General features: G+C 41.0%; 1 protein-coding gene and 1 pseudogene across 6 annotated transcripts in view; one reads left to right on the top strand and one right to left on the bottom strand.

The window, feature by feature from the left end:
• DCX (doublecortin) overlaps positions 1–12,787 on the bottom strand; it is a 231,038-nt gene that overhangs the window by 153,539 nt on the left and 64,712 nt on the right. The gene's annotated exons all lie outside the window — the stretch shown is intronic.
• LOC109392094 (melanoma-associated antigen B5-like) lies at positions 5,382–6,216 on the top strand (annotated as a pseudogene).

Genomic DNA, 12,787 nt, shown 5'->3' on the forward strand with positions numbered 1-12,787 from the left:
AAGAACAAAACGACAGCAACTTGTCTGTTCCCCTTCCTCCAATTCCCCAGTGCTGTTCCAATCCTCCAATTCCCCATTAAAAATCTTTAAAAGAAAAAAAAAAGAAGAAGATACTAATAAATGGAAACATATATCATGGTTATGGATAGGAATAATTAATATATTTAAAATATACATACTACCCAAAGCAATCTATAGAGATTCAGTGAAATCCCTATCAAAATATAATGACATTTTTCACAGAACTAGATCAAATCATCTTAAAATTTATATGGAACCATAAAAGACCCAGAATAGCCACAGCAATAATGAAAAAGAAGAGAAGGAAAAAGCTAGAGAGGTAGCATGGTACCTGTTATCACATTATTCTACAAGACCATGGTTAATCAAAGAAGCATGGTATTGGCATAAAAACAGATACATAGATTGATGGAACAGAATAGAAAGCCCAGCAATAATCCCATGCCTATGGTCATTTAATCCATGACAAAGAAAGCAAGAATATACATTGGGGTAAAGACAGTCTATTCAATAAATGGTGTTGGAAAACCTTGCCAGATACATGCAAAAAAAAATGAAACTGAACCACCTTCTTATGCTGTATACAAGAATAAACTCAAAATGGATTAAAGACTTAAATGTAAGACCCCAAACCATAATACTCTGAGAAGAAAATACAGGAAGTGATATTTTTACTGATATATTGCCCCTTATTAATGTTTTTACTGATATATTGCCTCAACTAAGGGAAAAAAGTAAACAAATAAATAATAAATGGGACTACATCAAACTAAAATGGGTTTTCACACTGAAAGAAACCATTAACAAAACAAAAAGACATACTACTGAATTGGAAAAGATATTTGCCAATGATACATCTGATGAAGAGTTAATATTCAAAATTTATATTAAAAAAACCTCAAACAACTCAATGACAACGAAAACAATCCAATGAAAAAATGGGCAGAGGACCTGAACAGATTCTTCTCCAAGATAACATACAAATGGCCAACAGATACATGTAAAAATGTTCAACTTCACTAGCTATTAGGGAAATACAAATCAAAATCACAATGAGATACCTCCTCACAGCAGTTAGAATGGCTATCATCAACAAGGCAAATAATAACAAGTTCTGGAGAGGATTTAGGAGAAAAGGAACCTTTATACACTGCTGGTGGGAATGCAAATGTGTACAACCACTATCGAAATAGTATGGAGTTTCCTCAAAAAATTAAGAATTGAATTACCATATGATTCAGCAATCCGTCTTCTGGGTATCTACCTAAAATTTTTGAAAACATTTATCTGTAAAGATCCATATACCCCTATGTTCATTGCAGCAATATTCACTGTGGCCAAGACATGGAAACAACCAAAGTTCCTTCTATAGATGATTGGATAAAGATGTAGCACATACATACAATGGAATATTAGTCAGCTGTAAGAAAAGATGAAATACTGCTTTTGTGACAACATGGATGGATCTTGAAAGTATCATGTTAGGAGAAATAAGTTAGACAGGAAAAGTCGAGAACCATATGATTTCACTCATATGTGGGATATAAAACTGAAAGCCACACACAAACAAAATGAACAAACAACCAATCAAAAATTCATGGACACAGGCAACAGTATAGTGGTTACCAGAGGTAAAGGGGGGAGAAGGGTTGTAAAAAAGGGTAAAGGAGGTCAAGTATGTGGTGATGGAAAATTTGTCTTTGGGTTGTAAACACAATGTAATATACAGATGATGTATTATATAATTGTACACTTAAAATCTATATAATTTTATTAATGTTATCCCAATAAATTTAATTTAAAAATAAATAAATAACACACACAAAAATAAACTTTTAATTAAGTTATCTTGAGTATAATTTGGCAAATTCTAAGAGAGGGCTAGATTTTGGTGTGGAAGAGACAAAAGAAAATAGAGGTGGCTTGGATGGTAGGATAGCTGGGAAAGACTGAAAGTGTTGGTCCTTGACAAAATTCTAGGAGCTCTGAGTTGCACTCAGGTGGGTGGGGGGGAAACACATCAATATTAAATAATAAATGCTCTAATAGGAAAACACTATTTAATTTTAAATACTAAATCAAATTTTTGTCTGCTTCAGTGTTCTTTTGTCTGAGAGCATTGCATGATCTCTTGTGTGAACTGGATTAAAAAAAGAAAAAACATTCCCAGTTGGATGATATTGTCTGGGTAAAAATCATAACTGCCATTCATTAAATATTTGCCAGTTATCTTGACAGATGCTTTATGTACAGTATTAACATTCCCACAGTCTTACAAGATAGAGTTTATCAAACTCAGTTGGCAGATGAGGAACTTGCAGTATTCTCACATTCACAAGGGGGTTAGTGACAGAACTAAACCAGACCCCTGGTCTGCATTTATCTAGGCCATACACTGTTCCACCACTGCTACCCTGAAGCAGACCTTGTATATCTTTATTCTCTTTTCTTCTCACTACTCCAAAGTATATCTCAAGCTATTAAAAGAAAAGAGAGAGAAAGGATTTTGTGCTCAAAGTACTGAATTGGAATACATAGCCAGAGCAATAAAAATACTGAAATCAATGAGAGGTGTGAATAATGAAAAGAAGGATATAATATCTGATAATAATATGATTATCTACATATGCAGTGTCAGTTCACCTCAAAAGATGGGGTCTTACAAATTATATGGCTCAGCCAATTTCCTATAGTTTCCTATAGTAAGTAAACCTTTTACAACAGAAGTTACATAAGAGGTCAAGTCTGGGTGGTAAAGAAAAGGAATAGAACTGCATGTTTTGTTTTCTCTGACAGCCCACTGCCCACCCTAAGCTCTCTGCCTTGTTCTTTTTTCTTTTTTTTAAAGTATTTTTATTAAAAAATATAGCTAACATACACTATATCAGTTTCAGGTATACACCACAGTTGTTCATCTGCCATGTTCTTTACTTTCCCCATCTTACATCACTCCTGGGACACACCCATTCTCTGTAAAATTTGCAGTTGGGAAATTATTCATGAGTTTGCCGTGGTGTGGTCTTTCCCAGAAAGCCTTTCATTAAAGATACAGGAGCCAAGATGAGGACCCAGATGAATGACCTAATCATATAAGAGATCATGCAGAGACTTCCCTTCACCTGTTCTTAGATCCATGCTGTCGGACTCACTTTGGCAGGGACCGTCTCAAGGAGGTGAGGGCCTTGTTGTAAGGGTGGTGGCAGAGGGAAGTGCCCAAGGTCCAAAGAGGAGTGTAATCGAGAATCTTGTGGGAAATTAAGGGTACCTTCCACCCTAGAACAGAGGGGGCACCAGAGATCCCACCCCTAGTGCCAGCCTTGAAAAGCCCTGTGGTTGGTGTTATGAAGAATGGCGTTCACTTCCTCCTAGTGTGACTTAAGAAGTGAGAGACTTTGCCTCAGGCACAGGGCCTCAGGGCCTCAGGGCCGGTGAGTGAGGAGTCCCAGGCCATAGCAAGATTTAAGGTGAGGAGCCTGATGAGGAATGAGGGAACCACGCACTGCAGAGGTGAGCCTCTGCGGCTCTCCTCAAAGCCCTGCCCCTCTTCTCAGGCCTACCCTGGGAATCCTGGGCAGAGCAGTGAGGCTGAGAGAGATTTCCTGCCATTAGGTCTCAGGACGGTGAGGGCTTTGGTATAAGTGTGCAGTCCCAGTTCAGCAGAAGGAGGAGGAGAAGACATTAACAAGATTAAAAGTGGGGAAACCACGGCAGAAATTTCCACGAAGGCCCTGCTTGCGGCTCCCTGAGGACCCAAGCATGGTGGTAGGGTGGATGTGAGCCTTCCCTTTTTATTTGATGGATCAGGAAGCTGAGGGCCTTGACCTAAGGCAAAGGGTACCATGCCCTGAAGGAAATCAAGGGCAGAACTCTGAGTGAGGTCTGAGGGGACTCTGAATCCCATAACAGTGAGGTGGCATGGAACTAGCCACTGCTGTCAACCCTGGAGAGCCCTGGACAAGGCTGTCAGGCTACTTCTGCAAGGAGGGTCACAGAGATGTGAGGGCTTTGGTCTGAGGGGAGGGGTCTCAAGTTAGAAAAGAAAAGCATCCCAGACAATGCCAGGAGTCAGGGAAAAGACCCTATGTGAGGACTAAGGGAACCCCTGCCCTTCTGGCTCCTGAGATGCTTGTGCATTTGGTGACATAATGATCGACACTCATTTTTCCCTATGATGTCATGGGAGGTAGGAGTGGGGTGCTGGGTGAGAGAGTGAGATATTTTGTTTAAAAGGGATGGTTTCACCTTGCAGTAGAATGATTTCCAGACCTTTTCAGGAATTAAGCCCGGCCCCCTCCTACCCAGACCATGATGTCTGAGGGAACACCCACAAAAGTACAAGAAAACCCTTATCCTCAGCCTTGGAGACCAAGACCAGCTGGGGCGACCCTCATCCTCCTGGCTGGAGTGTCTCAGGAAATGTTGGCATGAGAGAAGATTCCCGGGCTATGTCAGGAGCCAAAAGAAAGATTGGGGGAACCACCTCCAAATAGATAACAAAAAATCTGAGCCCCACCTTTGCATTCAGAACATAAAGGCTCAGGGCAGGGCTTTTAGGCTAAGGATCACCCTCACTATTTACATCAAATCTCAGAGAGAAGAAACACTTAGTATGTGGATGCAGCCACCAGTCAGCAGAAGGGAGATGTACCAGGCACTACCTAGAGACCAGGCGAGTACCCTGAATGAGGACCCAAGGAGGAGAGGGCTCCAAATAACTCTCAGTTGGGTGCCCCCTGACAGGGTTAAGGGCTAAAGAACCTTTTCACTGTCTCCTCTGTGGTCTCAGGGAGGTGCTGGCTTTGGTTTGAGGTATCAGTTTCACAGCAGCAGAATAGAGGGGACCTAGGACCTGCCGATAGTTGACATGATGATCCTGATTGTGAACTGAGAAGATCCCCATCCCTAAAACAGAAGATAACTACTGGCAGCCCCCACTGCTGTCACCCTAGCATACCCTAAGGCAGGTCTGGCATGCTATAGTCTAAGGTTCCTTCTAACTTCCTCCACAGGGTTCTCAGGGGACAGGTTGATCAGAACAGGAGCCCTGTGAGTTCCTAGAGTGCTGCCCTCAAGGAAATCTGCAGAGGAGGCCTTGGTTGAAGCCAAGGTGGAACCTTCCTGCTGAAGGCAATCACACCATCTCATTCTTCCTCCAGGTGTCCACATCTCCTGAACTGCTGTCCATACTCCTGCCTGCTGTCCCCTGACCAGTGTCATTATGCCTTGGGGTCACAAGAGTAAGCATCAGTGCTCCAAGAAATGCCACTAAACCCAAGGTGAGGCTCAGGGTTGTGGAGGTGGTCAGGGCACTGAAGCAGCAGAAAAGGAATCCACTCCCTCCTCTCCTCAGTGTGAAGGTAATGCTGACAGTCTGCTTGTTGCTGTCATGTAGCACTTCCCAGGGGCCTCAAAGTGCACCAAACACTGACACTACTTCAGCAGGCATTTCTTGCCCTGGATTTAATGAAGCTTCCAACAGCCAAGATCAGGATAGGGAAGTTGCCTCTCAGGCCCCACCCTCCACTGAGAGCTCAGACACAGATGATTTATTCAAAGTTGTTGTGTTTTTGGAGCAGTTCCTTCTGTATAAGTATAAAATGAAACAGACCATTCTGAAGGAAGATATGCTGAAGATTGTCAGCAAATATTACCAAGATAAATGTCCTGAGAACCTCAAGAGAGTCTCTGGGCACATCGAGGCTGCCTTTGTGTTAGACATGAAGGAAGTCAACTCAAGCAACCGCTCATATGACCTTGTCAGCAAACTGAAACTCTCCAATAATGAGAGAGTGCATCCTGGCAAAGGGTTTCCCAAGACTAGTCTCATGATGAATGATCTTTGTGGAGGGCAACCGAGCCACTGAAGAAGAAACTTGGAGACTCCTGAGTTTGATGTAAATATACACTGGTCGGAAACACTTCATATTTGGGAAGCCCAGGAAGCTCATCACCAAATATTTGGTGAGGCTAAAGTACCTAGAATACCGCCAGGTGCCCAAGAGTGATCCTCCATGCGATGAGTTCCTGTGGGGTCCAAAAGCACAAATTGAAACCCGCATGATGAAAATCTTGGAGTTTTTGGTGAAGAACAATTGTACTGTCTCCAGTGCTTTCCCATCCTATTATACAGAGGCTTTGCAAGATGAAGAAGCGAGCACATGCCGTAGATGCAGCAAAGGTTGCCACTACTGCTGAGGTCAGTGCACCTTGCAGGGCCATGGCCAGCAATATCTTTCCCCCTCTTGAGAACTCTGAGGCTTTTTTCCTCCAGACAAGAACATATAACATCACAACTGGGATTATATTCTTGGAAATGTAAAAGAATCCCACAGTAAAATAGTTGGGATAATGGAACAGAAGAAAATAATAATCAATCTTGGTTATTCTTGTCCCTTTTAGTTTTCAGTTTTGTAAAATTAAGTGAGTTATACTTTAATGTTCTTAACTTATTCAAGAAGTTTGAAAAATTAAATCTTAATAAATTAGACATTGTGTTTTCTGACTCTTTTTATCCACCACACATTGAGTATCTGCTCTTGGGAAGGCTCAGTGTTAGTACTAGGGATGCTAAAGAAAATCTGCCCTCTATTCATATAATTTTAAAGCCTGTGAGTTGCAACCATATGATTAAGATGTTGAAATACCCATTATTACCTATAGGTAAAGTAAAAAGAGTGGGTGAGGAAGAGAGTGTTCCTTATGAGAGTAGTAAAGTGGAAATTTCCTGAGCAAGGCAGTTTGGGACTTCAGGAATCTGCAAATCTTCAGTGGGATGTAATTTTCATTTATACTATATGGTAGGCTAGTTGAGTTTGTGGAAATGGTGAGATCCTCTGATGGTATGCTTCAGAGTTGAGAGACAAAGTGTGTGTTAGTCTGCTCAGGCTGCTATAACAAAATACCACAGACTGGGTAGCTAAAACAACAGACATTTATCACAGTTATGGAGGCTAAGAAATCCATAATTGATATGCCAGCAGATTCAGTTCTGGTGAGAACTCTCTTTCTGCCTTGCAGACGGCCACCTTCTTTCCATGTCCTCACATGGCAAAGAGAGTTCTCGTCTCTCTTGCCTTTCTTATAAGAACACTAATTGCATTATGGCCACCCCATTCTCATGTCCTCATCAAAACTTAATTACCTCCCAAAGACCCAACCTCTAAATTTCATCACACTGGGGTTTAGGGTTTCCACATATGAATTTGGGGGTGGGCCTCAAACATTCAGTCTACAATGGAAAGCTGCTGCTATGAGTCACTTTGGAACTGTGAGTAAACCACATAGAAATCTCCACCTGGAGCATGAAAGAAAGGTGCCATTTGTTCTTGTTCCAGTGTGGGTGGACACAGTGTGCAAACTAGGTGTTCTATATAAATGCTAAATAATTATGGTGAACACCTGAAACTAATATAATATTGTATGTTAGCTATATTTTTAATAAAAACCTTTTTTAAAGAAAAAGTATACAAAACATAAAAAAAATTAGTCCGTCCATCGAGCCCTACAACCCAGGCCTCCTGATTTCCAGTCATGTATTTTTATCCCAGAGCATCATACATTTAGTCACTAGACTAGAATCTGATGGATAATTATAAGGGAAGGTGACAACAATAGAAATGGATTCAGCCTTTTTATTTGTGACTATACAAAACTCCTTCTGACTCCAGATTCTAGCATAAGCATCAAGCACTGCCAACCAGGGCACAGGCTTAACCCTCCAGAACAGCACCAGAATCAGTTCTGTCCCTACTTCTCTTACTCTTTTGGTATCAATCTCACACAAAACTCACCTCAAATTGCACACTAGGTAGGGTTGCCATATTTAGCAAATAAAAATACAGGGTGCCTAGTTAAATTTGAATTTCTCAGTGTTCATCTGCAACTCAAATTTAATGCAGTATCCTGTATTTAATCTGGCAACTCCAATCCTAGAAAACTGCTGGTCAATTTGAAGAAAGGGAATTAACTTCTTAGCTCATGGTTCAGCTATGCCCTCCCCTGCCCAGATTTTAAAAGGCTCAGCAGCACCTGACCCCTCCGTCTCCTCTTTCTACCTGCAGCCTGCTGGGCTTGTTGAGGTTCTATTAAACACGAGTAGAAAGGCTGTGATTTGAAAAGCAGCAGCAGATGAACTAGTATCCTCTAGCATTTCTCATTTCTATGAAAAGTTGGATTCGATTCCATGCCCTGTTATTATCCAAAACAAGAGAAGACAAATAAAAATTCTGTACAGCTGTTTCACACTGACAGACCTGACCTTCCCAGCTGAGGGTTCATTGTGCTGGGAAACTGTTACCTAGCAACCAGGCCTTGCAGCTGCCAGACTCCAAACACTGAAAGCATGACTTATAGAAAAGAAGCCAGGAGTAGATGGATGGGGTGGGTCTGCATCAATCTGAGCTTTGTCTTGAGGTCTAATACTATATTCCAGTAAGAGAAGATAAGCAGGAATCAAAGCCTCTTTCTATTGTGATTCAATTGCCAAATCAGGCTGCTTGGGCTCAGCTTCCTGTCACCTCCACCTGCTCTAGCATTCACCCCTGTGTGTGAAAATGGTAGGGTTGAGAAAGGAGTGGGAATGAATATACTTCCCAGAGATGTCAAAGATTCTGTGTGGTACACATGGCTTTTATTCTTTGACAGTGGATCAGTTTCCAATATTCAACACCCATCTTTAATAATTGGGTATTTCTGGCAGCAGGATAGCTCAGCTGGTGAGAGCACATGCTCCTAACAACAATGTTGCCAGTTCGACTCCACATGGGATAGTGGGCTGCGCCCCGCCAACCCCCCGCTCCTGAAACTAAGATTGAACATGGCACCTTGAGCTGAGCGCCTGTGAGCTGCTGACGGGCAACCAGATGGCGACTGGACTTGGAGCTGAGCTAGCTGAGCCCTCCACAACTAAGATTGAAGGACAACAACTTGGCTGTTCCACTTCCCTAATTCCTCAACACTGTTCCCTTCGCCCGATTTCCCAATAAAAATCTTAAAAAAAAAGAAATGTTCCCTCGAAAATGATGTGCAATTTAAAAAAAATAATTGGGCATTTCTTTCCTCCTCCTCCTGTTCCTTCTTTTCTTTCCTTCCCTCCCTCTCACTCCCTCTCCCTCCCTCTCTCCTCATCTCTCTTAAAAACTAGAGATAGAAGGGTTTGCCTTCTGTATTTTTTTAAACTCACTAGGTGTTAAGAACGTCCTAATACTGCAGAACGTGAAGAGTTAACTCAGTGGACTTTAAACATAATCATCTCTATGAGTCACCTTCCCAGCTTCTTAAAATGCAGAGTCTTGAGTCTCACTCTCTAGTAAATCTGATTTAGTAGATTTGGGGTGGGTCCAGGAAATCTGCATTTTTTTTATTGTTAGTTTAAGGTGTACAGAACAATACAATAGTTACCCTTTTCACCCTCACCAGGTAACAACCCCCTCCCCCATCTATTGCCCTCCCACCCCTGATATCATGCTTATCTATTACAATTCCATTGAATCCGTTCCCACTCTCTACTCCATGTCTCGAGGAAATCTGCATTTTTAACAGGTTCCCCACACAAATGGGGTCTATGCACAACACTGTAAAATACTGGTTTATGGTTTTGGGTTTTTTTTTTTACAGAAAAGGTGTTTTTTTGTTTGTTTGTTTGTTTGTTTGTTTGTTTCTTTTGTTTGTTTTTTATGTAGGTTTGTAATTAAATCATGTCCTTCACACTACTGCACCAACCTCCCCTAACAGATGGCCATCTTCCAACTTTGTATGTCAAATTAGGTATTGGCCCAGTTTCTGTCCCTGGGCATGGAGGACCAACCACTTCAGGGGGGATTATTTACTTGCCCTACTACTGTACCCACAGTTGTCTGTCTAGAAAGCATCCATTTTGTCTCTGTCTCCAAGTCCACAAATTTGAAAACAAGGTTGGAATTGACTGTACTGCTCATTCAGAGATTTCATGTTGCTCATATAGTTATTGGGTTTTTCAGCTCACAGCCCTTTAGTGGCAGCAAATGTAGATCCAGAAGCAAAACTTACAGCCCACCCCTTAACTCCATCTCAGCTATTTCATTCCATACTCATAGAAAGTTTATGTAGTTGGCTTCTATTGCTGTGTAACAAATATAGCAGTTTTAAACAGCATCCATCCATTATCTCAGTTTCCAGGGATCCGGAGTCTCTGCACTGCTTAACTATGTCCTCTGCTCAGTGTTTCACATGACTTCAATCAAGGTATAAGCTGTTTTGTAGTTCTTACCTAGGTTCTGAGTCCTCTTCAAAGCTAATTCAGGTTGTCATCAGATTTCAGTTCCTTGCAGTTATAAGACTGAAGTCATTGCTTTCTTACTGACTGTCATTCAGGAGCCACTCTCAGCTCCTAGAAGCCACCCACTCACAGGCACTCTCACATGACAATACAGTAGCTTAGTTCTTCACCTTCAGGGCTAAGCCTTTCTGAATTTTCCTATCCATGACCTTCAGGCCCATTTAATATTTTTACTTCAATTTTGTCATTCTATGTGACCACTTGGAGATTTCGTGTTTAAAATTCAAAACAGTAAAGCATTGCAAACTGTGATATACACAGAGGGTGCCAAAAATGTATACACATTTTAAGAAAGAAAAAAAACTGTATTAACTGTAATACTCAATATATTCTGAAAACAAAAGATGAATACAAGTAACGTTTGACTTCTGCAATTACAAGAGGTGCTCAAAGTGGTTACCATCAGCATCAAGACACTTCTGGTCATGGTGAACTACTGCTTGAGCATAGATAACACCTCTTAAAATGTGTATAGATTTTTTTTGGCACTCCCCGTATTTACTTGATAAGTGTACATTGTAATTCATACATGAACTATGAGGTCTGACAATTAAGTTCACAAACATGTTGCTAACCATTTTTGATATCAGAGAGATTATTCATTATGAATTTGTACCAACTGGACAGTTAACCAAGTTTATTGCTTGGAAGTGCTTCAAAGGCTGCATGAAAAGTTAGACAACCCGGGGCCCGCCGAGTGGTGCGATGGTTAAGAACTCGCTTAGGATGCCAGAGGGCCCTGGTTTGGATCCCACATATGAGGGCCAGTGACACTGCCCTCTACAGCTAAGATGCTGAACAACATCTCAACCTGGATTTGGGCTGCCGTGAGTCGCCGGCGACGGCGTAGGCACCATCGCTGTGGCAGTGGGTTGCCATGGGCTACCGTATGTAGCCAGCAGCCAGCATGAGCGGCCAGCAGCAGCAGTGAGCAGCCGTCCAGAAGCTGGCGACTGATCTGCCTCACCAGGGAAGAGCGCAATGATGGTGCCAAGTTGGGCCAGTGAAGCAACGTCCTCCACAACTAGATTGAAGAACAAAACAACAGCAACTTGTCTGTTCCCCTTCCCCCAATTCCCCAGCACTCTTCCCATCCCCCCAATTCCCCAATAAAAAAATATTAAAAAAAAAGTTAGACAACCTGAATTTTTTGCCAACAATTTATGACTCTTGCATCACGACAATGCACCAGCTCACATGGCATTGTCTGTGAGGGAGGTTTTATCCAGTAAACAAGTAACTAACAAAACACCCTCCATACTCACCTGATCTGGCACCCAAATGACTTCTTTCTTTACCCAAAGATAAAGGAAATATTGAAAGGAAGACATTTTGATGACATTCAGGACATCAAGGGTAATAAGACAACAGCTCTGATGGCCATTCCAGAAAAAGAGTTCCAAAATTGCTTTGAAGTGTGGTCGAGGCACTGGCATCAGTGCAGAGCTTCCCAAGGGGATTACTTCGAAGTTGACCATAGTGATATTCAGCAATGAGGCATGTAACACTTTTTCTAGGATGAGTTTGTGAACTTAATTGTCTGACCTCATATACTACTGAATTTGAGTATTTTTAAACAGAAACATATTTTTTCAATAACAGCTTTACTGAGACGTAATTCACATAGCATATAATTCATCAATTTAAAGGGTACAATTTAATATATCTTTTTAATATATTCACAGAGTAGTGCAACTATCACATCAATTTTGGAACATTCTTATCACTCCCCCCCAAAAAAAGCCCCAAACATACTAACAATAACTCTCCATTTCTTCACAAATCTCCAACACTAGGCAACCACTTATCTACTTTCTATCACTATGGATTTGCCTATTCTGGACATTTCATATACATGGAATCAAACAATTTTGTGCTTGGCTTTCTTCATTTACCATAATATTTTCAAAGTTCATCAACGTTGTAGTGTGTATCAGTACTGGATTAATTTTTATGACTGAATAATATTCCATTTCATGGATATAGCACATTTTGTTTATCCATTGGTCTTTGATAGGCATTTGAGTTGTTTCCACTTTTTGGCTTTATGAATAATACTGCTATGAACTTTGCGTACAAGTTTTTCTGTGGACATATATTTTCATTTCTCTGGAGTATACATCCAGGAGAAGAATTGCTAGGTCATATGGTAATTCTATGTTTCTGTATATCCAGACTGTTTCCAAAGTGGAAGCACCATTTTACATTCCTACGAGCAGTTTTTGAGGGTTCTAATCCCTCCATATCTTTGCCAACACTTGTTAATATCTGTCTTTTTGATTATTTGATTTTGATTATTGCTGTCCTAATGGGTGTGAAGTGGTATCTCATTGTGGTTTTAATTTGCATTTCCCTGATGTCTAATGATGTTGAGCATCTTTTGATAAGCTATTTGTCATTTGTATATCTCTTTTGGAGAAAAGTTTATTCAAATCCTTTGCAAATTTTTTT

Source organism: Hipposideros armiger, unplaced genomic scaffold (genome assembly GCF_001890085.2).
Source record: "Hipposideros armiger isolate ML-2016 unplaced genomic scaffold, ASM189008v1 scaffold_314, whole genome shotgun sequence".
NCBI lineage: Eukaryota > Metazoa > Chordata > Mammalia > Chiroptera > Hipposideridae > Hipposideros > Hipposideros armiger.